The 17,662-nt window shown below is 40.8% G+C and overlaps 1 long non-coding RNA gene across 2 annotated transcripts in view; it reads right to left on the bottom strand.

The window, feature by feature from the left end:
• Positions 1–1,788: 1,788 nt before the first annotated feature.
• The window catches only part of LOC132693818 (uncharacterized), a 95,760-nt gene continuing 79,886 nt past the window's right edge, over positions 1,789–17,662 (bottom strand). The window contains exons 3-5 of one of the 2 annotated variants that reach the window (XR_013556536.2): positions 17,114–17,172; positions 7,378–7,783; positions 1,789–2,194 (exon numbers count right to left, since the gene is read on the bottom strand). This is a non-coding gene — a long non-coding RNA (uncharacterized LOC132693818). The remainder of the gene's footprint in view (positions 2,195–7,377; positions 7,784–17,113; positions 17,173–17,662) is intronic. The other variant, XR_013556537.2, reaches the window with a different exon arrangement.

The following is a 17,662-nucleotide window of genomic DNA, read 5'->3' as shown; positions in this document are numbered from 1 at the left end:
TTCCCATTTCATTCACTTGTACTCTCATTCTTACTATTTATTCCATCCTTTTTCCTTTTGTGATTATTCTGTTGTTTCTATCTTTATTGTAACAGCTTGCTAAATATTTTCAAATTCCTTGTTTTTCAATATACAAATTTAGTTATAAATTTCCCACAAAGTACTATATTAGCAATGTCACAAAGTCTTCTGGATATGCTGATTTTGTTACACAGTTCTAAATATTTTCTTTTTTTATATTAAATATAATTTATTGTCAAATTGGTTTCCATACAAAGTTCTAAATATTTTCTAATTCCCATTATAATTTTGTCTTTGAACCATTAATTATGAAGATATGTATTTTCAGTTACCAAGTGTGGCTTTAGCAGACTGTATTTTTGTTATTGATTTCTAATTTTACGGCACTGCAAAATGTTTATTCTTTGGTATTTTCCAAGATTTTACTTAAGGGCTATTTTGTGGTCAGATTTTGCACTGGTTTTACATGAGCCAGAAAACAAATGTATTCTCTGTGGTGGTGGATTTCTCTATTTGTCCATTAGCTCAAGGTTGCTTATTAAATTTTTCAAATGTTCTAAATACTACTCATATTTGGTCTTTCAATATATCAGTTTCTAAGAGAGATGTCTTAAAACATTTTTTTGTGACTATGGATTTGTCATATTTTCTTTGTAATTATGTCAATTTTTGCCTTATGTTTTGAAGTTCTTTGGTTAGCCACTAATAGGTTGAAGATATATTTTGGACCCTCTCATTCTATCTTCAATGTCTAACTCTTATTTCACATTTTTTCTCCATATCCTTTTGTTGCATTCTAGATAATTTTCCCAGTTTACTTGTTCTGTCTTTAGCTGTATCTAATTTAATTTTAAGCTAACCACTGGGTTTTTCATTTCAATAGTTCGGTTTTAACTTCTTGAAGGTTTACCTGTTATTTTTAAAAACACTAAATAGCTTTTTTTCAGTCCCCCATCTATCAGTATTTTTATTTATTTATTCATTTTAAATATACTTATTCATTTCAAATATACTTACAGCTTTTAGAATATTTTTTTTAACATTTATTCGTTTTTGAGAGACAGAGCGTGAGCAGGAGAGGGGCAGAGAGAGACCCACACACAGAATCCAAAGCAGGTTCCAGGCTCCGAGCTGTCGGTACAGAGCCAGATGTGGGGCTTGACCCCCTGCACCATGATATCATGACCTGAGCCAAAGTTGGATGCTTAACCAACTGAGCCACCCAGGCTCACTTACACCTTTTTTAGATTTACTATATTAGTTCCAGTTTAATGGAGTAGGGGGCAGATAATTTTCCTATTATCACATGTTTTCATGAAGATTCATTTGTTCATGTATTTTGTAATCTTTTTCCCTAGTAAACTCAAGCTTTGGCAGAATGTTTTTTACATTTTCTTTTTGTTTGGGAATGGGAAGAGCAAATTATTACCTTGTATTGTGAAAATGTTCCCTCGGGGTAGTTTTACATTTAATCCTGCTTGAAACCTGTCCTATGGTTTCAATCATCTTGGGCTAATTTTATTTTTGGATTCTCAACTTGGGCCTCTCATCACGCAGGTTTAATTCTTACATCCATGCATAGTAATGGAACTTTGCTATCTCACAGGTGACTTTCTCCCCACCTCCTCTGCCTACCACCAAATTATCTGGACAGAGAGCAAACTTCCTCACCACTGAGGGCTGGGCCTGTAACATGTTTATATGGTAGTGAGTTTCCTGTTAGTGGAGGCATATGGTAGAAGGATTTGACACTAAGCATCCGTAATAATCTCTGCTTTTATTTGTTACATCTTTCAAAGCGTGTCCATATCCACTGTCTCAGTTCCCAATGAGATGCCAGTGATTCCATGGTCTTTAAGCTTCAAGCCTTAAATCTCAAATTCCTAGGTAACGGCTGAAGAACAGCTTCCTGAGCATGTTCAGAAGGCACAGGAGACTTGCAGAAGCCTCTTCAGTGCTTGGGACACACTCCATCTTTTCAGACCCATGAGTAGCTGTCAATATGCCCAGGTCCTGTGGTCTTCCAGCTTTGGGCTGGGTTGGCCTTGGTGCTTTGTGTGGAGAAGTGGCAGCAGCATCCACCAACCCCTTGGTGATTAACTATGGTTCCTTGATCTCAGCCACAGCAAGAGCTCAGAAATTGTCAAAGCTGTAGCTCAATCTTTACATCCTGCTGAGAAAAAGTTTGAAATTCAGTCCGGCAAAAATAACAGTGACACTCACGGGTTGAGGTGTAAGCTGTAGCCCTAACCCAGGGAAAAGAATGTTGTTGGTTTGTTCACACCCCAACACTTTCCAAAGAAGATACTGGAAGATACTGGGAGCCCTACAGCAAGACACACACACACACACACACACACACACACACACACTCACAAAAACATAGAACATACAAATTATTAAAAGAAGAAGAAACCAACCTGATAGCTCCTGAGACTATTACCCTGTTTGGGGTATGAACACTAGTAGCAGGTGGTATTTTTCCCAGGATGGCCCTGATAATATCCGCCATCATTGTTTTTCTCTTCTGCAATGTGACCGTCACATTCTTCAGAAGGAGGAGTTATTTCTCTGCCTGTTTCTTAGTTTTCTAAGGCTGCTGTAACAAATTACCACAAATTGAAAGTCTTAAAACAACAGAAGTTTATTTTCTCACAGTTCTGGAGGTCAGAATTCCTAAATCAGGGTGTCTGTAGGGTGGGTTCCTTCAGAGAACTCAGGATGTTCCCTGCCTCTCCCAGCTTCTGGAGGCTGCTGGCAATCCTTGCTGTTCCTTGGCTCCCAGTGCATTGCTTCCATCTCTGCATCTCTGTCTCTGTGTCTCTTCTCTAATATGGATGCCAGTCACTGGATTTAGGGCTCATCCCACAGTCACTGGATTTAGGACCCACCCAATCTGGTATGACCTCATTTGAACTTACCTAAGCACATCAGCAAAGACCCTACAAGATATGGTTACACTCCTGAGATTCTGCATGGACCTGAATTTGGGGGAACACTGTTTAACCCAGTTTAACCCTCTTGAGTTGGGCCAGGCCTTGTCATTTCTTTGACTATTAGAATACTGTGGATGTGATTCTGTGCTAACTCCAAGCTAGTTTCTGTTTTCTGCCTCTTGGAATGTTTAGTCTGGGACATTCCCTTTTGAAACCCCACTGTCATGCTGTGAGAAGTTCATGCTACTCGGAGAGGCCATGTGTGATATGGAGAGGGCATAGGTGAAGCCCCAGTTCAGCTGCCAGCCATATATATTGAGTGAACCATCTTGCACATCCAGTCCAGTGGATCCTTCATTGGACTGTAGCCTCAGCTGACATCTGACTGTAACTACATAAGAGGTCCTTTCATTTCCAAGCTTATCTTGACCTTGAGGCCTTGGAACTAACTGTTCTTTTTGGGCCAAATGCCTTTTCCTTCAAACATTCACATTGGTGGCTCCTTCTTGTCATTTGTGTCTGAGCTCAAATATCACCTCCTTAAAGTAGCCCCTTTATCATGTAACTCTCCATTTTCTTTTCATCATAGTATTATTATTACTCGATATCTTCTTGTTTACATAGTTGTTTCCTTGCTTTTTATTCTGGGTCTTCTTCCCTTATCCTAATTTAAGCTCCATGCAGGAGAGACCTTGCTGTATTCTCAACTTCATTATAGTGCCTAACACATAGTTGGCTCTCAGTAGGTAACTGTAAAATGAATGAATAAATGACAGCATGTGTTTTAAAACTGGAAAGTGTTGGAGCCAGGCAGACAAGGGTTCAAATCTTAGCTGTAGTATTTGGTAATGTCCTCACGCAAGTTACTTACCGTAGCTCAGTGTCCTTGTCTATAAAACAGGAATAAAGTATCATCTTAAAGTGTTTTATATAATTATTTGATGAAATAATTTAAGTGTTGTATATATAAATATCATTTGAGGAACCCAGGTATTTTTTAAATACAATTACTTAATGTTATTAGAACTTGATTTTATTATAAGTCCCCCATGTCAGAAGCATCATCTCAGAGGGTGCTTGGGTGTCTCAGGGTCAGTTAAGTGTCCGACTTCAGCTCAAGTCATGATCTCATGGTTTGTGGGTTTGAGCCCCATGTTGGGCTCTGTGCTGACATCTCAGAGCCTGGAGCCTGCTTCAGATTCTGTGTCTGCCTCTCCCTCTCTGCCCCTCCCCTGCTTGTGTTCTCTCTCTCTCTCTCTCTTTCTCTCTCTCAAAAATAAACATTAAAAAATAGGAAAAAAAAGGGAGCATCATCTCAGAACATGTAGGATTCTCAGCTTCCATGTGTTGTCACTAAGTGCTGGCCATGTGGGTTGCTCACCAGTGCTCTGTGCCAAACATTTCTACTTTCTTTCTTTTAGACACATGTAGGATTGGCCCCTTTGAAGATAGGCATGACCCCGTGATTCACATTGTCCACTGAAATGTATGTGGACATGACATATGTCACTTCCTGGTAGGAGAATTAAGAGTCAGCATTTGATATGCCACAGTCTGGTTCTCCCTTGGTATCTGTGTAAGCACACCTTAGGGTGGAGGCTTAATCAGCTGGGCCCCTGAGTGACTATGATGAGCAGAGACTCTTTGCTGACACATGCTGGACACGTAGCATGAGCAAGACTTTTTAGATGAACCCACTGGCTGTGGGGGCTGTGGCTACAGCTGATCCTGAATGATGTAATGTTTCCAAAGTATTGGTGGGGACATTCTGGCCCACAAGAGGCAATATGATACAGGGGTATAAGGCAGGACTAATGTTCAAGATATTTAAAAACCACTATGTGGTTTGTATATACAATGGAGTACTACTTGGCAATGAGAAAGAATGAAATCATGCCATTTGCAGCAATGTGGATGGAACTGGAAGGCATTATGCTGAGTGAAATAAGTCAGAGAAGGACAGATATCATATGTTTTCACTCATATGTGGATCTTGAGAAACTTAATATAAGACCATGGGGGAAGGGAAGGGAAAAAAATAGTTACAGAGAGGGAGGGAGGCAAACCACAAGAGACTCTTAAATACAGAGAACAAACTGAAGATGGATGGGGGAGGTGGGAGAGAGGGGGAAATGCATGTTGGGCATTGAGGAGGGGAACTTGTTGGGATGAGCACTGGGTGTTGTATGTAAGCGATGAACCATGGGAATCTACCCCCAAAACCAAGAGCACACTTTACACACTGTATGTTAGCCAATTTCACAATAAATTATATAAAAAAAAAGAAGCACCACTATGGCACTGGGTCTCATCAGTCTGAATGGGACATGCAGAGCTGGAACAGGAGTCTGGCAGACCCTGGAATTAATTGTTAATGTAGGGATTCTGTTCTTGGGGTCCCAGGGGAGGGGTCTTGGTGGACAGGGCAGCAAGAAAGCATTAAGGAGTATTGGACTACCAGTTGTACGCCAACATATATAGAAGCATTTGATATTTTTATAATCAGTGTGGATATATTGCTGGGTAGTGATTAATCTTTGTTCTGGTCAAGAGCTTGGCCTATGGCTTGAATTCTGGTTCTTCACTTCCTTGTCTGTAACCTAGAGCAAGTTCTCTCTATGACTCAATTTTCTCATCTGTAAAGTGTGAGTAATAATAATAGCTATTTTGTAGGATTGATGATAGAATGAAATGATCTGATTCAAATGAAGCTATAACCTATAACAGAACCTGGCATATAGTAAGTGTTACACAAATGGCAAGATTGGCTATCAACATCTATACATGCTGATATTCTCTGAGATGTCCTTGTTCGTATCTTAGGTAGAATGCTATTGTTTCATTTTCCCTTTTTTCTGATGACAGAGTTTTTTAGAGCCTCCACCTATCTGTGCTTTGTCTGACCTGCTCTTCGGGACAAAGGGCTTGGCCACTCTGGATTTGACAAACTTTGTGAGGTGAGCTCATGCTTTCCTGCATAAATACAACACACAGCCATTTTTACTATTGGGTCTTATTGCTTTGCTATACTATTTGGGAAGAGAATCTAGCAAATCCTCTGTACTTTCCCCTCTTTCCCCAAACTACCTATGGTTTTGTTGTGCTCCTTGTCCCTGAGACCATTGTTATGGGCTGAATGATTGCCCCCCAAAGTTCGTACGTAAAAGCACTAACCCCCAGTATATTAGAATGTGACTGTATTTGGAGATAGAGTTTTTAAAGAGGAACTCAAGTTCAAAATTTTTTTTTTTTTTCAACGTTTTTTATTTTATTTTTGGGACAGAGAGAGACAGAGCATGAACGGGGGAGGGGCAGAGAGAGAGGGAGACACAGAATCGGAAACAGGCTCCAGGCTCCGAGCCATCAGCCCAGAGCCTGACGCGGGGCTCGAACTCACGGACCGCGAGATCGTGACCTGGCTGAAGTCGGACGCTTAACCGACTGCGCCACCCAGGCGCCCCTTAGAGGAACTCAAGTTCAAATGAAGTCATTAGGGTAGACACTAATCCAAAATGGCTGGTATCCTTACTAGAAGAGGAAATTAGGACACAGACACACACACAAGAGGAAGAAGACACAGGAAGAAGACAGCCATCTATAAGCCAAGAAGAAACTAACCTCTCTTCTGGGAGGCCTCAGAAGAAACCAACCCTACCAACACCTTATCTTGGACTTCTAGCCTCTAGAGTCATGAGAAAATAAATTTCTGTTGCTTAAGTCCCCCACTGGTATTTCATTATGACTGCCAAAAACTTAGTGAAAAAACTAAGATAGCCAGCTCTCAGGGTGTCCAGCTAGAAGACTCTTTTCTTAGAGACCCTCATCAATACCAAAGCTTTGTGTCCCTTCTGAAACTCTCCCTCCACTCTAGTCTGAGAACTCTGTTTTCATCTGCAACCATACCTCTATCTCAGAAAACCTGATCATGTATTCTCCATGGTCTGACCCTCCCACAAACCAGACTTTTCAATCCTGAAGCCTAAAATAAAAAACAGGTAGGGGACTGAAAACAAAGTATGTAAGATGCCAGAGGCAGGAGAAAACATATGACACCTGTTGACATATGACACCTGTTGCCTATGAAGGCTCTTGGCATGGACTTGGCATAGAGTAAATGCTCTGCAAGTAGGAGGGGCTATTACTGTCATCGTTGTCATCATCATCACCATCATCACCACCACCACCATGTAGGCTTCTAACAGCCTGCCGTAGGCAACTCCCTTTACCTGGAAGTTTACCACTCCTACACCCTCATTATGCTCTCTCTCCCTAGAGCCTCTCAGAATTCCTCCTTGTCCCCTTTGTCTGCTAAGATGCTGGACCTACCTTAGAAAAGCAGCTCCCTATAAGATTTAGCAACCCTGTGGAAAATGAGAATTTGAATGAGTTGTAATAACTCAGAATTCAAAGCACATCCTACCTTTGAGGCTCTGCAGAGGTTTCCGAGGCCTGTGAATTCCCCAGCCCAGATGATGGATCGTGCACAGAAATGCCACATGAGGCATGAGCATGGGCTCCTGCTTCCTGCTCTCAGAAAGGTGGGTTATATTTGGTGTGCAGTCACTTGCTCATTTTTCTCCATCATTTTGAAGCACAATTGCCAAGTTCTAAAAGACTTATGAGTCCATAAGTCCCGCACCTTGCAAAATGGCTACCATCACTCTCCCGTTTTTCACACTGCCTTGTGAATAGGCCCCATTTATCTGTGGCTTCCAAGCTGCACACACAGCTTTCTTCTCCCCTTTACTGCTCTGAGTTCTTGTCAAATAGACGTCAGTGAGGCTCTCATCTCGGGATGCACTTCATCAAAATAATTACGCCAAGAGCTGGAACAGAAGAGCCAAAGTAAGAAAGCTGAAGTTTCAAGGCTTTCCAAATACCAAGAGGAAGACAGGACTTATCTAATCTAAAACTAATCTTCAGGCCATCCTCTGCCAGATTTCCAGCCCCATGGTGGTTTTATCTTGGTTGTTTTTTTTGCTCCCCTTTTCCCGGCAGATGAGCCTGACAGAGCTCATCCTTGCCCTTGGTCCCCAGATGACGTCCACAGACTTGTCATTTGCAGGAAACATTGCAAGTCAGGGGGTGCGCTCCACTTTGATGCTGTTAGAGTTCTTGGAACAGAGGCATCTGCTGGGTGTAGAAAGAGCCATCAGCCTGTGCTTTTTTCTAAATCATTAAAACTCCACTGGCATTTTGACAAATTGGCACCAATCATCAGGCTCAGCAACTGGGAGCAATCTGTTTTGCAGGCTGAGAGAAACAGCTGTAAAACTGGTAAAAATCTGTTCTATTGTGCTCCAGTACATTTTAGGTAGAGAGGCAGGTTGGCAAAGTGGAAAAGGTATGGCCTTGAGAGCTAGCAGGATCTAGGTGTGAATCCTGACCCTTCTGCCCACTGGCTGTGAATGTTGAACAAGCTATTTAGCAATTTCCTCATCTGTAAAATGGGGAGAGAAATATAATTCTTGCAGAGTTGTTATAATGACTAGAGACAATCCTTTTTTTTTTTTTTTTTTTTTTGAGAAAATACTTTCTTAGAGTGTTTGGCACAAGGCTGGTGCATCATAAATGATTTCTAGTGGGGAGGAAGCAATGATAACACAACAGTGGCATTAGTTATGGTTGTGATAATAACAATGGTTGTCAGGTAAGTATTATCAGTGGAGTTGTTGTAAAAATAATAATGAAATGATGAAAGTGCTGGTTATAAGCCAGGAGACCTGTATTATACCAGTGATAGAGTTGATAGAATGAATGGTAGATTGAGGACCTGGTATCTAGTCTCAGTAGTTACTCTATATTTTGAGAATTGGTGTAGAATTATAGGAAATTGGAAGATTGCATGGTCCTCTCCAAATCTTCATTTAGATGCCCTTCTCTTACCTGCAATAATATATAAATCAAATAGCAGATGTTTCTTCCTTGTTCTGCATTTAAGCATTAATAAAAATAATGGCAATGCATGCTAACTTATATTAAGTATGTGCCAGTTATCAGGCACATTTTAATTTTACATATATTGCTTCATTAAATTCTTGCAAGTACTTTATGAGTAACACCTTAATTTTATTCCTATGGTTTGCTATCAAGACGCAAAGAAATTAAATATCTTACCCAAGGTCACAGAGCTAATAGTAGAATGAGAATTAGATCTCAGGAAATCGGTCTCCAAAGCTGGCATCTAAACTTCTGTACTATACTACATGCTTTAACGAAAAGTTGTTGCAACCTGGAGGTTAGGTCACATGGCTTTATAACAGAGATTTCTCTTTCTATGTACAACCTGATTTATAATCTGTCCACAGCGGTTTAGCACAACTGAAATGTCAAGACATAAGGCGATCTGAATTGCTTTTGTTACTCAACCAGTCAACTAATCAACCAACAAACAGCCCATATTTATTTAACATGGGACTTTAATTAAAATGGGACTTGTTTTCAAGGGTTAGTGAAGAGTCCAATCATTTGGAGGGGAGTGTTAGCTTGGGGAGTAGTGAAAGATTATTTTGGAGAAGTTATGACAGGACATTATGGTGAAAGACATAGACTGTCAAGCTAAGTCTGAACTACAGACAATGAGGAGTCGGCGTCTTCTCTCTGAGTGGCCATGGCACCCCACTTCCAACCTTTAGAGCACACCCACTTTTTATAACAATTATAAACTTATCTACTTCATTCAGTATCCAATAAGCTCTTGGAAACTGTGACAATTTCAGAGTTTTCCTGACCAATGCAGACAACTATGTGTGTTTTCCATCAGGAATTCTCAGGCCAGTTCAATCACCTGCCTGTAATATGAACCCAGCTTGTCTTGGAGATTTGTGTTCAGAGGCTGGAGTAGGTTAAGAACCTAAAATCAGTCCTAATGGATTTCCCTTCTTTTTCTAGAAAGAAAAAGATGATTCTGTTTTCTTTTGGGAAATTCTAAGTCCACGAATATTGGTTTACAGGGATTCCCAGCATCCTTTTAATCTGCTGCTCCATGGGACCAAGGCTTGGACTTAATCATTCTAGAATGCTCACCAATGTAGTGTTTCACCACTGCTCTTGAATATGAGAGCTGGCACTGAATTTCAGGATGGCAGTTATTTTACTAAGAACTTTGAAGACATAATTTTACAGTTCTTTGGTCTCTTTTGCTGTTTATAGGAACTCTGCAGTCAATCTAATTCTAATTCTTTTGTAGGGTCATAGGGTCTTTTTTTTCTCTCCCACTGTTTTTAAGGTTCAGAAGTTTTACCATGGCATGTAAAGGTATAGGATGGTTTTTATTTTCTCTTCTCAGGACTCAGTGTGCCTTTCAAATCGTCTTTGAAAAATTCTCAGCCATTATCTCTTTATATATTGCTTTCTTCTCATCCTTTCTATTCTTTCCTTCTGAAATTTTTATATTCACTCTTTCTGAAATTTCTATTACATGTACACTTAAACTTTCTTCTTATGTCCTCATTTAAAAATGGCTTATAATTTTATTTCTCTATGACATAATCTACTTTATTTCCTGAGGTTTCTCTTCTGGTTTATTGATTCTCTTTGCAGCTGTATCTAATCTTCTATTTAAATTCAGCTTGCTGTTTTCAATTTTAATGTTATCTTTTATTCTTCAAAGTTTTATTTGCTTTTTTTCAAATATGCATACTATTTTGTTCATACTCCTTATTTTTAATATGATTTCTGATTCATCATTTTGTCTCTATTTTACATATTATCTTTTTTTTAAGCTTGTTTTCTTTTTTTTCCATGTTGTGTATTAATTCTTCTTTTTATTACCTGCTGGATTTCCCTGTGATAACTTTGTTTTTTAATTTATAATTTAATTGGGAACTTATGTTCAGAGATATATATATATATATATTTTTCCCCTGTGGGAGACCCATGTGTCCTGGAAGTATCCTTGCAGAGTGGTTTTGAATTTTTAGCTGCTAAGATCCTTGTGGTCACACTAATTCCAAAACAAATTTTGCCTCTATTTACTATTTGGGGTTTTTCTGAATTACGATAATAACGTGAATTCTGGTCATCTACTACACGTGCTTCAAGCTTAACATTTTTCTATTTCTTATGGTGACTTTGTTTTCTCACTCACGGTTATATAGAAACTTACATGAGATGGAGAATGAAGTTTTATCTCCTTTTTGTGGATTCTTTTTATGTTCCTTTTTATAGAATAGCATCCAAAGTTCCCAGCCTTATGCATGGGGCTTAGTTACAGCTCAATCTCTCTCTCTCTCTCTCTCTCTCTCTTTTTCTCTCTCTCTCCAAAGCCAAGTCTCTTGCCCTTGTGTGGTTGTAAAAATCTCAATCACTAGCTCATGTGACCTATATATAAGACCAGTAACCCTGCGGATGAGTACAGCATTATCTCTTAATGCTTTTGCCTCAATTTCTTATTTTTTTTCTAGCACCGAGGTATTTCTTTTTATACCGTTAGCACTCAACATAAAGCCAAGCACATGGCTGATGTGAGAAAGTGTATATATTTAAAAGACTATGTATTAGTTTTTTTCTAGTTTTAATTTAGCTAGGATTTGTCGCACTAAGGAAGTCCTGCAACATGAGCTCGTCTGACATATTGTCAGAAGTTGCCCTCTCCCAACATCATGGACTCTTAATTTTCACCTAGAGCCAAGATTGAAAAAATATGCAGATAACTTCAGCATTGCTTCCACAGGATCCCTCTGATTTTGAGGCACTGGTCAAGAGACAGAAAACCGTGCTGGGTAAAGTTTTACTCCCACATAACATTTGCTTAACCAAGTAGCAGTCATAGTTAAGGATGCATGTTCATCTCAGTTATGGTTTAACTTGAGTTGCGGTCACACTACATTTATTTTTTATTTGTGTCACCAGTACCTACTGTTATGGTTGGCAAATTCTAACTGTAACAACTTTTATTGAGCTCCTACCTATATGCCAGGCACTGCTATTAACACTTTACATATGTAATTCCGTTTTATCTTTACAACAAAGAATTGAGGCACAAAGAGGTTAAATAGCTTGCCCGATGGTCACATAGCTAAGAAATGGTGGGCTCAGTATTCAAATCCAGACATCCTGATAGATGAGCACCTCCAATGAGCACCTAAATAAATATCCACTGGATGAACAGGGCTGTTGAAGGTATTATTATTACTATTGTCATCACCATATTTGGAGGAGATGAATGCCTTTGAGAGAGATCCTCACTGGCTGTGAGTGAATGGGAGGTTGATGGGCAAGAGAACCTGGAGGCAGAAAGCATGTTAAGGAAGCTGTGTAGGAATGTGCCTGGCCCAAAGACTTACACTCTAACTAGAACTATGGCAAGTTTCTTTTTTCCTTCACACAGAACTCAAACACATTACTTATGCAGTTGATCATTGCGTAAGCTTTTCTTTGAAATCTAGTTTTTCTCCTTCTGAACTCTTCAAGTCTTACTTAGCATTGTACGTAAAAGATTTAAAATGAGGCAAGTTAAAAAAAATACTATCTTTAGTAGCATCATATAGACACAGTGCTCTGTATGGTGGAGAGAACATATTTTTTTATTTTTATTTTTTATTTAATTTTTAAATTAAAAAAAATTTTAATGTGTATTCATCTTTGAGAGAGAAAGAGCGTAAGTGGGGGAGGGGCAGAGAGAGAGGGAGACACAGAATCTGAAGCAGGCTCCAGGCTCTGAACTGTCAGCACAGAGCCCGATGTGGGGCTTGAACCCTCAAAGCGTGAGATCATGACCTGAGCAGAAGTCAGAGGCTTAACTGACTGAGCCAGCCAGGTTCCCCTTTAAATTTTTTTTAATGTTTATTTATTTTTGAGAGAGAGAGAGAGAGACAGAATGTGAGCGGGAGGGGGGCAGAGAGAGAGGGAAACACAAAATCCAAAGCAGGCTCCAGGGTCTGAGCTGTCAGCACAGAGTCCAACGTGGGGCATGAACTCACCAACCACAAGATCATGACCTGAGCCGAAGTCAGATGCTTAACCAACTGAGCCACTCAGGCACCCTGAGAACATACTTTTTTTAAAGTCAGCCAGGTTTGGGGTCAAATCCAAGCTCTACTGCCTACTGTGCCTCAGTTTTCCCAATTGTAAAATCAAGAGAACATACAACAAATAGGGTTGTTATGTAAACCAATTTGGATAATGTAACTGGGGGAGGGGCTTTAAGACAACAATATTTCTGAACCCTTGATGGTGGGAAGAGGGGACACACCGGACAGCAATTCTTTTCTTATGCCCCACTGTATAAGCTTGGGCTTGTCTTTGGGACTAGGTCTCCCTCAGTGTGGATGGGGACCACTGCAGAGAAGTATGGTCAAGTAGTTAAGAACCAACTACAGAGCCAACTGACCTGGTTAAATCCTGCTCTGCTCCTTGCTGGCTGTGTGATGTCAGACAAGTTATTCAGTCTCTCTGTGCCTCAGAGCCCTCATCTGTCAAATAGGAGTGAAAGTAGACACTATCTCGTATGACTGTTATACAGATTAAAGGAGCTAATCTTTGCACAGTACAGTGCCTGGCACTCAGCAGGTGTGATGCAGGTCTACTAAATAAATGAATACATACATAAATACAGAAATAATTTAGTCATTCAGAGGTAAAGGCAAATGGCAAGATTCAAATGCATATAACTTCCTGTTTAATAATTACAGGGCTGTCTTCATCACAGGTGATCTGTCTCTAGAGAGTTGTTTTTACCTTTTAAAAATTTTTTCTACTTCCTCTTGTGGGGTCCTGAGGATGGGGAAAAACAGAAGGGGGCTGGAATTATAAATATAGGAATTTTGAAGGAGGATTTTTGTCTGGGTAGATAAGTGAGCCCCTATGTCATGCCCTGAGGTCAGCAGCTATGGGTGACAGTGACAGGAATGGGTACCTGGGAAGGGGCAGGGCTGATGTGTCCTAGAAGCAGTGACAACAGATGTCCAGCTACAGTGTAGTGTCCTCATGTCATTCTTACACTCTGATCAAACACATCTGGCATGGCAACCTTGTGTTTGCTGTGCTTTGGGGCTTCAAGGAGGACCCTGCATCTACTCTGGTGGTGAGGTGTGTGTGTGGCAATGTGCAAAGTGATCTGAGAGACTGGACTGTGGAGACATGATTTCGACACAGCCAACATGAATGAACTTAAATTCAGAAGGCACCCCAGAGGAAAGCAAATGGGTTTTGGGAACATAAAGCTGTCTTTGGGAACTCTCAGAAATGCCTGGGAAATTCCCTGGCCTTCCAGTAAGTTCAGGATGAGTGCTTTATTATTTGGTTATTTACAAATAAAGGCTTGCTCTAACATTTTGTAAAAGATGGATATACAATGTCTATCCTTACAGCAGCCAGCACAGTGCCTAGCACATTTTCTTCCCCTTATTTTTCTGATATTTTTGGTGGACTAAGGTATGTCCAAGGCACCCCACAGTTAGAACCAAGAGGGCGGCGTCTCCTCTAGCCCTGTTCCTGGGCCCAGAGTGGCCTCCATAGCTTTGCTAGGCAAGTCAGCCTCACCTGCCTCTCCTGACTGGTGTTTATCACACCCAGGGCAGTACCACCCAGAGACACCTGTTCCCTGACAAGCAAGCAGATGTAGGAACGCAGTGTCTTCTGTCAGGATGCTGAGCAGAAGCTTTCTCACTGAGCCATCGGACAGCCCTGACAACTGATGCCAAGGGGACTTCATCGGGAAGTGCAGAGTCTGGAATTATCTGGGTTTCCAGACAGTGACTTGGCAGGTACTAGCCTGCCCAGCAGGGTTCGTGCTTACCTAAGCATTTCCTGCAAACTAAGAAAAAAGTCTCTTCCCCCTTCCAGACAAATGACTCTGAATAATTGTTCTGATTCATTTCCTCTGGCTGGCAGGCATGGCTCTGGGTGTTTTGTTTTGTTTTGTTTTGTTTTGTTTTTGACAGGGTTGACAGCTTGCGAGCCTGTGAGCCTATGGCCAACCTCTCCTGGTGCTACCAGCTCTCCCTATCCTATTGCTAACAAGTGTCACAATGTGTACTGCCTTTGACAAGGCCTGCAGGTTGCATTATTCAGCTGGCATCTGGGAGTTTGTTGGATCTTGATTCAGCTCCTGGTGGACCCCAGGACCTAGGGCAATGCTTCCTGAGTTGTGATATTTGCACAATAGTCACTACATAATATGTTTTTCAGTGGTGTGAGGTTTGAACATTTTACCATAGCACAAAGATACCGAGATACTGTTTTTCACTAGATGAGGATTTTTACTCAAAAGATTTAAGGGAAAAAGTGAGCCAATTTAAAGAACACTAACAATATAATAGTTCTGGGAAAAGGCACAAAGGCGATATACGAATGAATACATTCTAGACAAACATGACTCAGAGAGGATGCTGTACTATGTATACAAATGAGGAATTTATCCATTCATTTATTCATTCACCAGCTTTTTGAGTACCCACTATGCTAGGCTGTTGTGGAGATGGGGAAGACTGAGTGGTGATTGCACAGGAATCCTGGCCCGTGGCTGGCCTGCATAAGCATTAGTGAATTGTTTGGGGACTGGGTGACTGGTATTTAACAATAACAAGCTGTAGGGTCAGGTGCTTCTAAAAAAGATCTGGTATCCAAGACCTAAAATAAGATAATGTTAGAGGCTGGTTCGTACAGAACTCAGATATCTTCAGATAGCTATAAAAGCATGGTTCCTTGAGCCCAAACTGAGTCACAGACAGGGCAAGACCAATCCAGTAAGGAGCTTTGAGGGCCCTATTTACTCGAGGGCTTCTTGCACTGAGTGAGGAAAGAAGGAACTTGGTGTATGGGTGTCCCCATTTTCCCAATACGGTGTAGGACACCAGCATTTACTGGTGCTGCCTGCAGGACAGGTAGGGCACTGCACAACTCTGGAGGGCACCAGTCTCATCTTAGACATCCATCTGCACCCAAAATGTGGCAATTTCCAGAAGAATGATAGTAAACTGTCTCGTTCTATGCAAATCAGCATCTTATGACCATTTTCTGGTAGATGGAAGTACAGTGTCTTAAGGAAGAGGCACCTTTGGCAAATGCCCAAGCAGTTTCACACCAGGCATTGTGTTCCTTTTCCAGGTAGACCTGGATTTGGTCTACCATCAAAATTCTTGGCCCATTTTCTGCTCATGGCTCTGCCTTGCCCTTTTAGCAATGATTGTTTCGAAGTTTTAAGAAGTGATTAAGCAACAGTCTGCTTTCTCCCCCTGAAAGATGGGCAAAAAAGTCAGGTAGATAGAGATAAAACTATCACCTTTATTACCGATGAAGCTGGAGTAAAACGGACCAGGCCTGGTGTAACGTGGTCTTGCTAATTAACCCTGAGTCAGACGTGCTTATTTATCCTGACACTGGCACAAATTGGTCATAGTCACATGCGTCCCCTGATAGGGGCAGCAGAGAGCAGATGAGAAGACACAGGTGGACAGATCCCAAGTAGCAGAGATAGGGGGGGTTTGAAACCTCCATCACAAGTCATTTTGCCTTCTGTGGGGAAAAAGGCCGGGAATGTTGTTCCAATGTCCCTACTATACACACTGATGTGCAGATTCAATGTCATCCCTACCAAAATTCCAATTGCATTTTTCACAGAAATAGAGAAGACAGTACTACAATGTGTATGAAACCACAGAAAACCCTAAACACCCAAAGCATCTTGAGAAAGAAGAACAAAGCTGGAGTCAACACACTGCCGGATTTCAAACTATACAAGAAAGCTATGGTAATCAAAACAGTATCTTATTGGCATAAAAAGAGACACATAGATCAATGGAACAGAATAGAGAGCACAGAAACAAACCCATGCATATACATATGGTGAATTAATTTATGACAAAGGCACCGAGAACATACAATGGAGAAAAGATAGTCTTTTCAATAAATGGTGTTGGGGAAACCAGATGTCCATGTGGAAAAGAATGAAACAGGACTCCAATGTTACACCATACATAAAAATCAGCTCAAAATGGATTAAAGTCCTGAATGTAAGACCTGAAACCATAAAACTCCTAGAAGAACACAGAGGGGGTCAGCTCCTTGATGTTGCTGTGGGCAATGATTTTTTGAATTTGACATCAAAAGTAAGGGCAACAAAAGCAAAAATAAACAAGCAGGACTACCTCGAATGATACTCCTTTTTTATAATTAACATCTTTTTTCATACAAAGAAGAAGCAACATTTTTACCTCAAAATTATGTCCTGACCTTCACTCGGCAGGTAGCTCCTTGCAGGAAAGTATCAAGACTGGCAGGGGAGAAAAAGAGAGAACATAAGAGAAGAAGAGAGGGCACAGTCATTTCCCCTGGACATTCATAACTGACCCTCCTAACGATGTGAACAACATAATATTCGCAACCAGAATCGTATGTTGAAATAACCTTTTCACTTAATTCCTTCTTGCTCTCCCCTCTCTCTTTTCAACAAGGGCAAAGCACTGAGCAGAAGAGAATACGTTGTAGTACGTTTCCTAACAGTGGGAGGATGTCCCATACTTCTACTTCTAGGGGTTTGTGGTGGGGAGCGGAAACCCAGAGGTCCCATGGGACAACGTCCTCCCTGACCTTCCAATTTTTCAGTGTCTCACCCTCGTATGGGAGAGAGAGAAAGGAGAATGGGGCAGATCAGAGTCCAGAATCCTTGTTCTTCCCTCACAAGCCTGGGTACCTCTACCCCTAAATAGCAAAGGGATTCCATGCAGCGGTGTTTCCTTTTTTTCCTTTTTAATGTTTATTTA

Source organism: Panthera onca, chromosome B4, assembly GCF_046562875.1.
Source record: "Panthera onca isolate mPanOnc1 chromosome B4, mPanOnc1 haplotype 2, whole genome shotgun sequence".
In the NCBI taxonomy this organism is placed as follows: domain Eukaryota; kingdom Metazoa; phylum Chordata; class Mammalia; order Carnivora; family Felidae; genus Panthera; species Panthera onca.
This window is presented reverse-complemented; position numbering and strand designations above follow the sequence as displayed.